Genomic DNA, 13388 nt, shown 5'->3' on the forward strand with positions numbered 1-13388 from the left:
TACTTAAATATGCTAAAGAAATGAAAATTTCTCATTTTCGAGGAGTTTTTATGCGAATTGAACTACCTATAAGAGGTGCTCGAAAAAATGAATCAGCCACTATTAATTTAGATGATAAAGATGGTTCTGGAACTCATTGGGTTGCATATAAAAAGGTTAATAATAAAGCAGTATACTTTGATAGTTTTGGTAATCTTCAGCCACCCTATGAACTTGTATTGACAAGTTCATAGGGTAATTCATAAGTTCATTAAGTAATTGTACTTAGGTTACAATACTTTAATACAGTATAATCATCAAAATTATCAAGATTATAATAGCTTTAATTGAGGCTCCGGATCTTAAAAGGGCACTTTCACCATGTAAAGTCTAAGCGGAAAGTGCCCTTTTAAGATCCGGAGCCTCAATTGTGGTCATTTATGTCTAAAATTCTTATGTGGACAGCTTAAAATAACTAAAAAATATATTCTATATAAGTGATTGTAAGTCATTCCAGCTAATCAGTTTATAAAAAGTCATCAACATGGAAGAATCTTTTACTCTTACTATCTCAGGCAATTCATCTGTCCTGGAGGCAGAATATTTTCCTCCGATAGAGTTATTATCTAACAAAAATTATGTACTTGGCTTAGTTGAATTACTAACCTTCAATTCAATTCCTAATATTGATCAAGGTCAAAATAAATTTCATATTGGTGATAAAGTGATTACTATTCCCCCTGGAAGCTATGAAATTGAAGATATTGAAAAATATATTCAAAACTCTATTGAAAATGGATCTGAAATTGTAAGAATCAAACCTAACAATAATACTTTATGTAGTGAAATAACAAGCAGCCTTGAAGTGAGTTTTGAACAAAACGATTCAATTGGTGAATTATTAGGATTTACTTCACGAATATTGACAGCTAATAAGCCTCATACGTCAGATGTACCAGTAGCCATTCTAAAGGTAAATGCTGTCAGAATTGAATGTAACATTACACTATTGGTGCATACATAAATAATAAAAAGGTACACACAATTCACGAATTTTTTCCAATTGTACTAGCTGGATATAAGATTGTGGAAGTTCCATCTCACGTCATTTATCTTCCAATCGCCGTGAAGACAATACATAATATTCAAATAAGAATCGTTGATAAATTTTAGAGGTAAAACTATAACAATTCGATTACACGTTAAATCAACGTAATGGGAATTGTATTTCATAGAAAAACTGGTGGAAGCTATATAAAAGATTTGCCATGTCAGAATTCATTCATTCCTCAATCAGTTCGCAAGAGACTAACATCTCAGAACATACTATTTCTAAAGCAGCTCGGCCTAAGAGTTTATCAAGAAAACAAAGTAAAAAATTGATTTTTCACATACTTTTTATTTGCTGTTGTAATAAAAATAGAAGAAATTTTAAACATTCTAAGTCCAGTTAAATTTGATAATTCTGTAGCAGACTATGAGATTCATGCACATCAACCATACGTGTCATCAGCATTCAATAACAGTGTCGAGATTCAAATTGCAGTTCAACATCAAGATTTGTACATTCTTCCCTCTAAAAGTACTCTACACGTCACTGGAAGAATTGTTAAGGCTAACAATACGCTTGTAACTAATAGAAAGTTAATTAGCAATGGTATTTCTCACCTGTTTAATGAGATTCGTTATGAATTAAATGGTGTTGAAATTGATCGCTCTCAAAATGTTGGTATTACAACCACAATGAATAATATAATTTCTCAAACACCTAATCAAATGATTTACTCTAAAAATGCTGGTTATCTACCTTATGATAATGATAGTAGAGTAACAAATTATGCTAGATATTTTGATGTAAATATTCCACTAAGTATGATTATTGGTTTTGCTAAAAACTATCGAAAGATTGTTGTAAATGCAAAACATGAACTTATTTTAACAAGATCTCGTACTGATCTAAATCCTGTAGTAAACATTGGTGTAGCTGAGCGTGAAGAATTTAAAATTATAATTAATAAAGTTGAATGGTTGATTCCATATTTAATGGTAAATGATCGCCAAAAAATTGAATTGTTGAAATTTATTGAAAAAGACTCACTTATAACAATGAGTTTTAGATCATGGAATTTGTATGAGTATCCTATGATTCCTGTCACTCAAAAGAACGTGTGGACTGTAAAAACTTCAACACAAGTTGAAAAACGTTGATATGTTATTCTTGGTTTTCAAACAAATCGAAAAGAAGATCAAGGAAGGTATGCAAATTTATTTGATGCCTGTAATCTTCTCAATGTTAAACTTTTCTTAAACTCACAGTACTATCCTTATGGAAATTAAATTTTACTCAAAACAAATTTTCCATACTATGGAAAAGAATCTGAACCTTTATTAAGTAGAAATAACTTTAAAGATTATGCACTTCAACAAGATGCTCATCCATTGGTCTACCTCTTTGAGCCGCCATATGCCTGGAGTCGATTACCTGCAAGATACAAATGTTAGAATCGATGGCTTACAAATAATTATCACACTGAAAAACTGTTAGGAGAGCTGTTCGCCCAATGCGGTGAACTGCTGCGTTAAAGAAACGCACAGCTCACTTTATTTTTGGGCGAGTTACTCTCCTTTTTGGGCGAGCAACTCTCCTTTTTGATAGAGCTGCTGACCTTTTTGTCAAGCAGCCGCTCGCCAACGCCATTGGTAGTCAAGTTTAGGAGAGCAACTCGCCTAATTTTGATAGAGCTGTGAGTTTAAAGTTAAGTAGCGCTGCACAACAGTCAATAGCGGAACTGCTCTACCAACAGTTTTTCAGTGCATGTATAATTGGTTGCCCGGGTTTCCAATTATTAGGAGGGAAAAGGGGGGGAAAGGAGAGAAAGAATAAATAAACAATTAATGTAATATAAGAATTTATTCAGTAAACTTACTCGTGATGTGGAATCACCACCCGAAAATCAAACAATCGTCAGTGAAAGAAGTTGGCGTTCGGCGAGAAATAGGTGTTACACTAGAAACGATACTTCAACGAACGAGTATTCGCAACAAGTCTCGCGTCTGTCCGCGAATCTGGCGATTGACACCCTCGAGGCCCTTCGGCCTTTTCCGGGTTCAATCGCCCGATTCGCAGCAGACGCGGGAGAATTTGTAACGCCACGTTACACATGGTATCGATTGGGCTGCTGGTGTCATTCCTTATGAAGAATTACAACCAATAATCAAAGAAGTATTAATAGGTACACCTACTGTTTATGTAAAAGGTTTAGAAAAACAAAAATGGTTAGAAAAATATACATTAAATGTGTTTAATTTAGATGATTTTAAATGTCCGTCGCTAAAAAGTTTAGATGTAGATAGTTCATCTACATGTACAAATCACACACGTAGCTTTAGAAATTGTGTTGTTAAAAATGTATATATGCCATCTAGCGGTCTAACCTAAAACCAACTCAGTCGGTAAAGCAGATGCCTACCTTATCGATTGAGTCAAAAAATTTGTCAGATTCCTACCTTTACTACTGCTGATAAAGTAGAAATCAGCATTACCGATCTGGTGTAATTCAATTTGAATACAAACAGCTTATTGTTTATTCAATAAATTTTAATTGCATTAGTAAACATTACATCAGTTTTAATTGTAGAACTCTAAACTTATTTTAATTATAAGCAATGCCCGGGAAATTTAAAAATCAAGATAGTAGTTTGCAACGCTTGTAAAATTAAATTTTTGTGGACCCATCTATTAGGTTGACCTTAAACTACGTAGAAAAATAAAGTAGAGAGCAATGCCCGCGAAATTCAAAAAGTCTTATAAATTATATATACCAATTATAAATCTTATCACTAATTTTTGTGGCACCATCTATTAGGTTGACCTTGAACCCTGCCGGAAAAACAAAATGGTGGAAAGCAACATCCGCGAAATTTAAAAATTAAAGTGGCGCCATCTATTAGTTTAATCTTAAACCCTGTCGGTAAAGCAGAGCACCTCTTTTAACACACTTAAAACTATGAAAATAAAAATTTAAATTTCCCGCCAAGCGGATTTGAATTTGCTAGTGGCGCCATCTAGCGGTCTAACCTAAAAACTAACTCGGTCGGTAAAACAGATGCCTACCTTATCGGATGAGTCAAAATTTCTGTCAGATTCATATCTTACTGACTGATGATAAAGTAGAAATCTGCATTACCGACTGAGGGTCCCAGAACCGGCCTAGATATACTACTTGTAAGCTGATTAATATAACATAAAGATATTTTATGAATTTAAAAATGCAGCAAATGTTTAGGAAAATGATTATTATTATTTACTTTTTTTCAAACAATACACGTAAAACCTTGTAAGTTACTTCTAATTTTGCAATAATACTTACCTTGATACTTTGCAAAATTAGGAAAAACTGCAAGTTTCTAGGTTCTTTGTCCGAAGTGTTGGTAAAAAACAATAATTATTTATTTGAACAATTGCTAAATTGTTAAATTTATAAAATTTCTTCATGTTATACTATTTAAATTAGTTAACTGCAAAATTAGAAAAACATTGCAAGTTTCTAGGTGTTTTGTTTCAGGAGTTCGCAAGTAGTAACAATTATTTGTTTAAACAATTCTAAAATCGATAATTTTTTGTTTAATGTTTGTTTGTTCTTATAAGTAGGTCGATAAATTGCAAAATTTAAAAAAACTGCATTTCTATAAGCGTAGAAAGATACATATTGGTAATTAACAATAATAAATTGTTTAAACAAATAAAGTGTGTAGTTTAACATTAGATAAATATATTCCCAATGGGAAGTAAACGATTGGTTCAATAATAGGCCATGCTTGGCGAACTTTGTTCCATTATTGGAACAATAATGGCAACCATCATTGGACCACCATTGGTTTTAACTTGGGATGATCACGCTACCGCCAATGATCGATAGCCAAGCATCGGGCCAATATTAGTTGCCAAGGAATTGCCAAGAAAACAAAATCGATTTTCAAAAGCTTAATTTTTTATTGGCAGCCAACAAAAACCAAGGTTTCGAAAATTTTTTTTTTAATTATTAATTAAAATTTATTTTTTAAAAATATATTTTTTTAAAATAATTTTTTTAATTAATAGAACATATTAATTTAATTTTTCACCTCTGGTAAAACAAAGGTGAAAGACTGATAAAAATTCCCTCACCGTATATCTCACAGTGGAGGGATGCCTGTGAATGCCTTTGCGGGAGAGGAGCAGGTACTTATAGAGTCAGTGTAACAGGTCACAAGCGAGAAGAAATCACTAGCATGCATTCTGGCGGCGCTTGTCGGAAGTGGCGCAACGTTGGTTGCCAAGCGCTGTGCCAATAATGGCAGGATATGCATGCGCGCCAGAAAACAGTTCCAGTTTCAGTTATTGTTTTACATAAGATTCTCACAGTAAAAATTATTAATTATTTAAAGCTTGTTGGCACGATTTTAATAATAAAACAATAAAATACACAATATTAATATAGGCTGACTAACTTAGGGTGGGATTCCGTCTAGTAAAAGTTGAAATCCATCGGGTTTAAAATTTTTTTTAAATTTTTGGCGTCCAAATTGCGTAAAATACTTTAAAATTTTGTATTCAGTGACAAAAAAACTCTCGGAATTCAAATTTCGTTTAAATCCATTGACACTTAAAATTTTTCAAAATTTTTGGCGGCCATATTGGATAAAAAACTCAACATTTTTTTAAATCTGACTTCAGATTCGTATTCAGCGACCCAAAAAACCCCTTACTACCAAATTCTGGAAAGATACATTCACTCGTTTGCTTAAATTGTGCATGACGTGTATACACGTCATACACACTTTGGGTCGTTTTTTCATGACCTGTATACACGTCATCCACACGCAAGGGGTTAAGTGTCCGACGGCTGTATCACTTACCCTATATGGCGGACAAAATATTAAAAAAACATATGGATTTATAGATTTTGTTTAATATGTATGTTAATAATATTATTATATTATATATTTTTAATATATAAAACCGTCATAAAAATTGTATTACACTAAGGATCATGTTTAAGCAAAAAAATTGATTTTTAAAAATTTTTAATCAGAAAATACTCTTAAATTTAAAAAACAATTTTTTAACAAACAAGTAAATGGCAGATATTTATACTTTATTTATGTTTTCAAATTATATTTATGAATAATGAATGGATATTTTATTGATCAAAAATGGTTTTTCTAACCAACTTAAAGCACTAAGCGAGGCATAACTATCAGCGATTACACTGAGAGACCTTTGGGTCAGCAGCAGACTTTCGATAGGCTGCTACTGACCATTTTGGTGGTACGCTACAGGACTATACTTTTGGGTTGCTGCGGTACAATTTTGGGCGCGCGACAGTCCAAAAGTTGATTAGCTGCAAACCAATGACGGCATCCCCACTACTTCGGTGAGCTTCTCACCAACATTTTGGACTGTCACGCGCCCAAAATTGTATCGCAGCGCACTAAAACCATAGTGGAGCTGCTATCTCATACGTTGTTCCGCTGCAGTCCAAAAGGTCTCTCAGTGTATGAAAAATATTTTTGATTTCAATTTTAGTATCTTGTACAAACTGTAAATGTATATCAAATTTTTACTGCTTTGGTTGCTTAGTTATCAATGGATACCCATATCAATATTGATTCTTTCCTTGATTTAAATAATACTTTCTCATGTGATGAGAATGTAAAAAATATATAGTCCGTCACGGTGAATATTTCTTTTAAATAAGCATATACAAAATAAAATCTGTAAAATACAAAAGGAATATGTTTAATTTGCAAAAGTCAAAAATTATTTATTGACCCTTTGAAAGAAAAATTTTATTTTTAGAATTTAATGTAACACTCATGCATTTAATAACTGCATACTTAGTAGGTGATGATAAATTTGTCTAGTCACATGTACATGACTTGAATTGTTCACTTGCTTTATTAATTTTATTAATGTGTACTATATTACCATACTGTAATACAAGAAAGTATACTGTCTTCTACAAGAGATCGCAGTTTCACATACATCAAGGGCACGTCATAAAAAACCCATTGCAAACTAGTTTTTATATGTCCCATTCATAAATTAAAAAAGAAAATTTATTAAAAAAAGTTTATAATAAAAAATATTTCAATTCTGTCATGAAAAAAGTGAAGAAGAATTATTATTTAAAAAATAATTATAAATACAAAAGATTACCATTCCAAAGGTATTTATGTTTATAGAGATGTAAAATATTTCTCACGAAATCAGTGTCATGAGTTATTTCTAATTCTTTACATGTTTAATTACAAAAATTAAATTTCTTTTATTTAAAATTAATATTTCAAATTTAAATTGATTTTTCTTTCGTTTCAATTTCTTTTTCATGAGAAAATTAATCATAAATTTTGAAAATATTTGTAGGTTTCAAATTCAATAAGATAAAACCAAGAAGACTAGAGACAGGAGGTTAAACTTCGGTAGTGAGGGTATGCCAATGCTGAGTCGCTCAGCTGGTTTATGGTCAGGCGTTTACTTTCAAAAAAAGTTTTCGCCGCAATAGACCACATGGACTTGTGCGCATCTAACACACGTAAACACGGGAAAATATATTCTATAAAAATATAATATGAAATATAAGTGTTTATATTTTCAAACATCTTTTAGTTATTAAAAAAACGTTTTAAAAACAAAAAAATGTGTAAACTGTAGCATGAAGTGTATTAAAAGTTAACAAAAAGTAATAGTCATAGTGTTGTGTTTATCTTTCTTCTTGTTACATCTTTTCACACAGCACATTTTCGGAATTTTCAACTATTTGAATAACACTTAATTTAATAATCAATAGAAGAATTTGAATGTGTGAGTGATGTGCAGAAGCACCGCGCCGACGGCTTCTCGAAACGAAAAACACCTGGTTAAAGAAAGGGTCTTGACTCATCCCCACTACCGAAGTTTCACCTCCTGTGTCTACACGGAGAGAAAAAACAAGGCTTTTCCCCGTTACTTCAATTCATGCCTTTTTCAGGTAGCAGTTTCACCGGATTTCCCGATGAATTTCTTGCGTTTAGCGGTTAGGCCATGCCTTAGCCCTTATTGGCCTTAGCTCGTTGCAAAAATCTCACAGGGAAAACCCGTGAGCGTCCTGCATTTTTACTGTGATAATTTTTACGCGTTAAATGCATATTTTTTCATGGGGAAAAGCCTTGTTTTTCTCTCCGTGTAGCCTTCTTGGATAAAACACAATTATAGGTAAACTGTAGTAATTAAAACATTTTTTAAAAAATAATTGAACTCGGTTATTAAATTAGATACGTGAACTGTTTTTTAAAAGAAAAAAAGGTTTTCTAAAATCATATTCTGTACGCAATAGATTGAAGCAAATTTTGAGAATAAATCTTTTGACACGTTCTTAATTAATGATTAATTCATACAAAGATTTTCAATTTCTTAAATAGCTTAATATTGCAAGTGCCTTGAGGTTCACACTACACAATAACTATTTAATGAAAGATCATCAATAATAATTAATGATAAATCAAAACTTAAAAAGCAATATAGAATCATTGAATCTCATAGAATTATAAACCGTATATAAAAAGGATATTTTCTCAAATAATGATAAGTATAAAATAATATAGCGCATGTGTGAGCCTCACAGCAAATAGGACAGAAATATTTTAATTACATAACTTTCTTCCTATTCTAAGAAATTGAGATGCTGTTATCTCGCGCATGACAATTATACACAATTTCAATTATTCATTAAACTACAATTGTCCCTAAACGCACACTCGTAACTGGTCAGCTTCTAATTTAGAAAATGACCGGAGAGCAGTACTATATCAAGACGCGATATAATAATAATAATAATTATAATTATAATAGTTACATTCTTCCTCCACTACAAAAAATTTTCGAAAGGACAAAAAATGTGTACAACTAAGAAACTGATGGTCCTTGTTGATGTTTGTGTTTTTCGGCATCGGACATTTTTAGTCGATTTTAATGTAACGCTTCTCAAACGCATATATTTCATACAAAAACGTTGATGTTTCACGATGTTACTCTGAAAAAGAAAAGTATCAGTTTTTAATTTAATTCAAAAAAACATATTTTTAAAACTTAACTTTAAAATGAAATTTGTTTAGCGAACTTGTAAAGTCAAGTAAATTTAATTTAAGGTTTACACTGTTTACTTGAAACAAATTTTTATTACAAGTAAAATATTAATCGGAACTGGAGAAGAATCAGCCGGAATCTTGAATATTTTTACTTTAATTTACGCCCAAGAAATTAAAGATTGCTTAATAATTATAGAATGCAAAATAAGAGAATTTTAAAGGCTTTTCTTGCTGCAACATCGTTAAGTTCAAATAAAGGCTTGACAGATGAACATCAATTTCCTTGAAAAAAAATTCGAAAAGGCTTATACCACAAAAAACTCTTCTTTTCTTTATTTTAACATTAAAATGTAGCTTAAGGACATGTGGAATACATGTATTCAGTGTTCAGTGTGGCGTATTTCCATAGTAAAATATATGGGGCACGTGGCCACTGAATAACACGACCTTAAGATGAATACAGTAGACTCTTTTAATAGTGCAGTCGTCGGGAATATTGTGCACTGTTCGAAGAGTGCATAAACGTAATATTTCAGGTCCGTGTCAAGAAAGTAAGGGTCCCCCACTACTAAATACTGGGCACCACTAAATGGCACATAACAATTAAATGACCGACGGCACTGTATTTGACGTCACAGATTCCCTTTGCCTCCCGGAACCCCTCGTCTACTCAACTCACTAATGACTAACTTGTTACTTAGAGGTTTTGGGAGCGCTGATTACGAATATGAAGTCAGATTTTCAAAATTCAAAATGGCGGATCCAATATAGCGGACTTATTGTTTTTAAATTGGTTAAATTCACTTGGAATTTGTTACTCGGAGGTTTTTGGGGTCGCTGATTACGAATATGTAGTCAGATTTTCAAAATTCGAAATTTATATATTATGTATGTCGTAGGCAACTAGAAGAATTCGGCATTAAGCTTAATTCCTAGGCAATAAGCTTACTGCCGGCAATTATACGAATACACGACGAAATCGTTCAGATTTGTCTATTTGCCTAGACAGTAAGCTTAATGCCCGGCAGTAAGCTTATTGCCCGATGAAGATTCGGCAATTAGACATCACATTAAAATCCATTTGCAGTGCACAAACGTCCTATAAAAAATTAATTCAAAACAATAATAATAATAATAAATCATTCTGGACAGAATTAAATATTTCTTGGGTAAAAAAATATTTCTTGAGTCTAATAAACATTTCTTGGATCAATTAAATAATTCTGGACAGAATTAAATATTTCTTGAGTAAAAAAAATATCTCCTGAGTCAAATAAATAATTTTTTTACTTTTGCATAAAGAAAAATATTTCTCGACTAAAATAAATTTTGTTTAAGTCTATCAAACAATTCTTGACTAAAATATTCCTTTAGTGAAATAAATATTTATTGAGTCAAATAGAGATTGTTTGATTTAAATAAATATTTCTTGACTCAAATAAATGCTTCTTGACTCTTATAAATATTTGTTATCATTGAGAAATATTTCTTGAGTCTAATAAATATTTTTTGACTCAAAAAGAAATAATTCTTGGATGAAAAAAAATATTTCTTAGGAAAATATAAATTATTTATTTGACTCAGGAAATATTTTTTTTACTCAAAAAATATTTAATTCTGTCCAGAATTATTTAATTGATCCAAGAAATGTTTATTAGACTCAAGAAATATTTTTTTTACCCAAGAAATATTTAATTCTGTCCAGAATGATTTATTTCAGTTAAGAAATGTTTATTTGACTCAAGCAATATTTATTTTAGTCGAGAATTATTTATATGAGTTAAGGAATATTATTATCATTATTATTATTATCACTATTATAGTTTTTAATTAATTTTTTATAGGACGTTTGTGCACTGCAAATGGATTCTAATGTGATTCGTCTAATTGCCGAATCTTCATCGGGCAATAAGCTTACTGCCTAGGCAAATAGACAAATCTGAACGATTTTGTCGTGTATTCGTCTAATTGCCGGCAGTAAGCTTATTGCCTAGGAATTAAGCTTAATGCCGGATTATTCTAGTTGCCTACGACATATGTATATATGAGGCATTTTACATGAAATGTCCTAAATTGAAATTTCAACTTCTTGAAAAAATTGAAACTCAGGGAATTTGTTGTTCTATCAAGTAGAAATGTGCCCCAAAAAATATTTTTGATTTTTTCGAAAATTTGGAGGGGGTAGAGGGGGGTCAATTTGACCAATTTTGCTAACACCGGCTACTTTGTGAATTTTTTCACTTGATACATTTTTTATTTGAATCAAACATTTTTTACCTTTTAGTACTAGTTGAAAAAGAGCTTCATGATTTTTTTCAAATTTTTTTAGCCAGCTGTTTACAAGATACGAATTTTTCAAAATTTTACGTTTTGAACAAAAAATTTGTTTGAATGCTCATAACTTCTATAAATGTGGATCAATTTTAAACTTTCTTATATGAAAATTGTTTGTTTTTTCATGAACTTTTAAAAAAAAATTTCTTTTTCGACTAAAATCGTTGCTGACTAATTTTAAAAAATTGTAATATTTGGCAGGAATGATGTTAAAGATATTAGGATCACCGAACAAAAAGAATTTTTTAAATATTTTTGATATTTATTGTAAAATAAAATATATATATATATATATATATATATATATGTATATGAAGTCGTAAAAACTGTAATTTTTTCATCTATTAGAAAATATTAAAGAAAACACATAATTTACTATAAAAACGTAAAAAAATTATAATAATTCATTAAGAATGAATTGTTTTATTATTATAAATTGATAAAAACAATTATTAATAAGAAATATTAAATAAAAAATGATTTTAAAGTTCACCTGCCAAATAACCTAAATTTGCAAATTGCATTCACTAAATGTGAGAAAAAGAAATCATTAAATTGAATAAAACCTTATGAAATATAAAGTACTTGTGATTAACTTTTAGTTTTCCTTATCACTTTCTTCCTTTTTTCTTCACAAATGTGAAAAAATAAGCAATTAAAATTGTCACTTTGCTTATTTTCACGATTTTAAAATGTAAATAACTTCTGCCCAGAAAAATGAAAAATTACGAAAACTGGTCAATAATTAATTGATCACTAGATACACTCACTGGAAAAAGATTTTATTTGGTCCCGAAGCTATTTTCCTAATTAATTAACTTTAAACTTTTTACTATTTTTATCAGGTTAATACATGCACGGAGAAAAAAATGCTGTTGAATCAATGACATATGGGTTTGATTCATTGAATAGTGTCATAACGGGCTGCCTAACGTATATGCTGTTGTTTTGAAAGCACCGATTCTAATGATTCGATAGTATCACTTTCTTTGAAACAAAAGCATATTTCTCAAATTGACAGCATACTATGTTAATTCGAAGGTATTCCTTTTGAATCAATGAACAAAATTTTTTAATTTAACAGTATATGCTTTTGAGTCAATGACTATAACTTTTAAATTTAAAAGCATCATTTTTATGATTCAAAAATTTGTACTTTTAATTTTTTAGTTGTTGCTATCGATTGAATAACACCATACTGTTAATTCAATTCTTTTATGTGATTAAATATATACCAACGATAAATTGAAAAAAGGGAATTTTTGTTCACATGTTTTTTATATACTATAATTAATTCTCACACCTTTAACACAACACTTTTTATACACATCTTTTTTTCAATTTTTCACACTAACATATACATCTTTATTATTATTTTCATTTTTCCCAACGGCTAAACACACACACACACATACACATTCAAACACACTTGTCTTTTTTAGTCAGAAAAATACGGCTATTCCCAAGCGGTCACCCATCCATTTAGTAACCGCGACCAACGACGCTTAACTTCCGTGATAGACGAGAACCGCCGCGCTGCAATGTAATACATCCGCTTCTCAACGTTGGGCACTTACTTTGTGGTTAAATACCGTGCTCGAGATTTTTCGCGTATATAAGGGAATTTATATAGTGAATTTATATTTAACTAGTCATTAATTAATTAAAAGAATTTAAATAATACTTTTTTATATTAGAATCTCAAAAATGACAGGTTTAATAAACATATAAATATATGTGGGTAAGTATTTCAATAAATTTAGTACCTGTCAATGTCTCAAAACATAGTGTTCTTATTTTTATAGCATATGCTATAGGCAGTCCGCAATAGCACCACTCATTGAAACGAAAGCATATGCTTTAGTTTTCAGAGCGCGCTTCTTTAGAGCAAACAATTTTTCATTTGATTTAAATTTACATGCATTTTCTTCAAATTTATCTATTAGATGCTTCAAATGAATAACGTC

The 13388-nt window shown here is 30.6% G+C and overlaps 1 protein-coding gene across 1 annotated transcript in view; it reads right to left on the minus strand.

Annotated features, from left to right (window-relative positions):
* Nucleotides 1-6892: 6892 nt before the first annotated feature.
* The window catches only part of LOC122508306 (ras-related protein Rab-1A), a 63567-nt gene continuing 57071 nt past the window's right edge, over nucleotides 6893-13388 (minus strand). The window contains exon 4 of the mRNA XM_043621582.1: nucleotides 6893-9032. The gene's annotated coding sequence lies outside the window, so the exon portion shown is untranslated. The remainder of the gene's footprint in view (nucleotides 9033-13388) is intronic.

This window comes from Leptopilina heterotoma, unplaced genomic scaffold, assembly GCF_015476425.1.
Source record: "Leptopilina heterotoma isolate Lh14 unplaced genomic scaffold, ASM1547642v1 Lhet_530, whole genome shotgun sequence".
In the NCBI taxonomy this organism is placed as follows: Eukaryota; Metazoa; Arthropoda; class Insecta; order Hymenoptera; family Figitidae; genus Leptopilina; species Leptopilina heterotoma.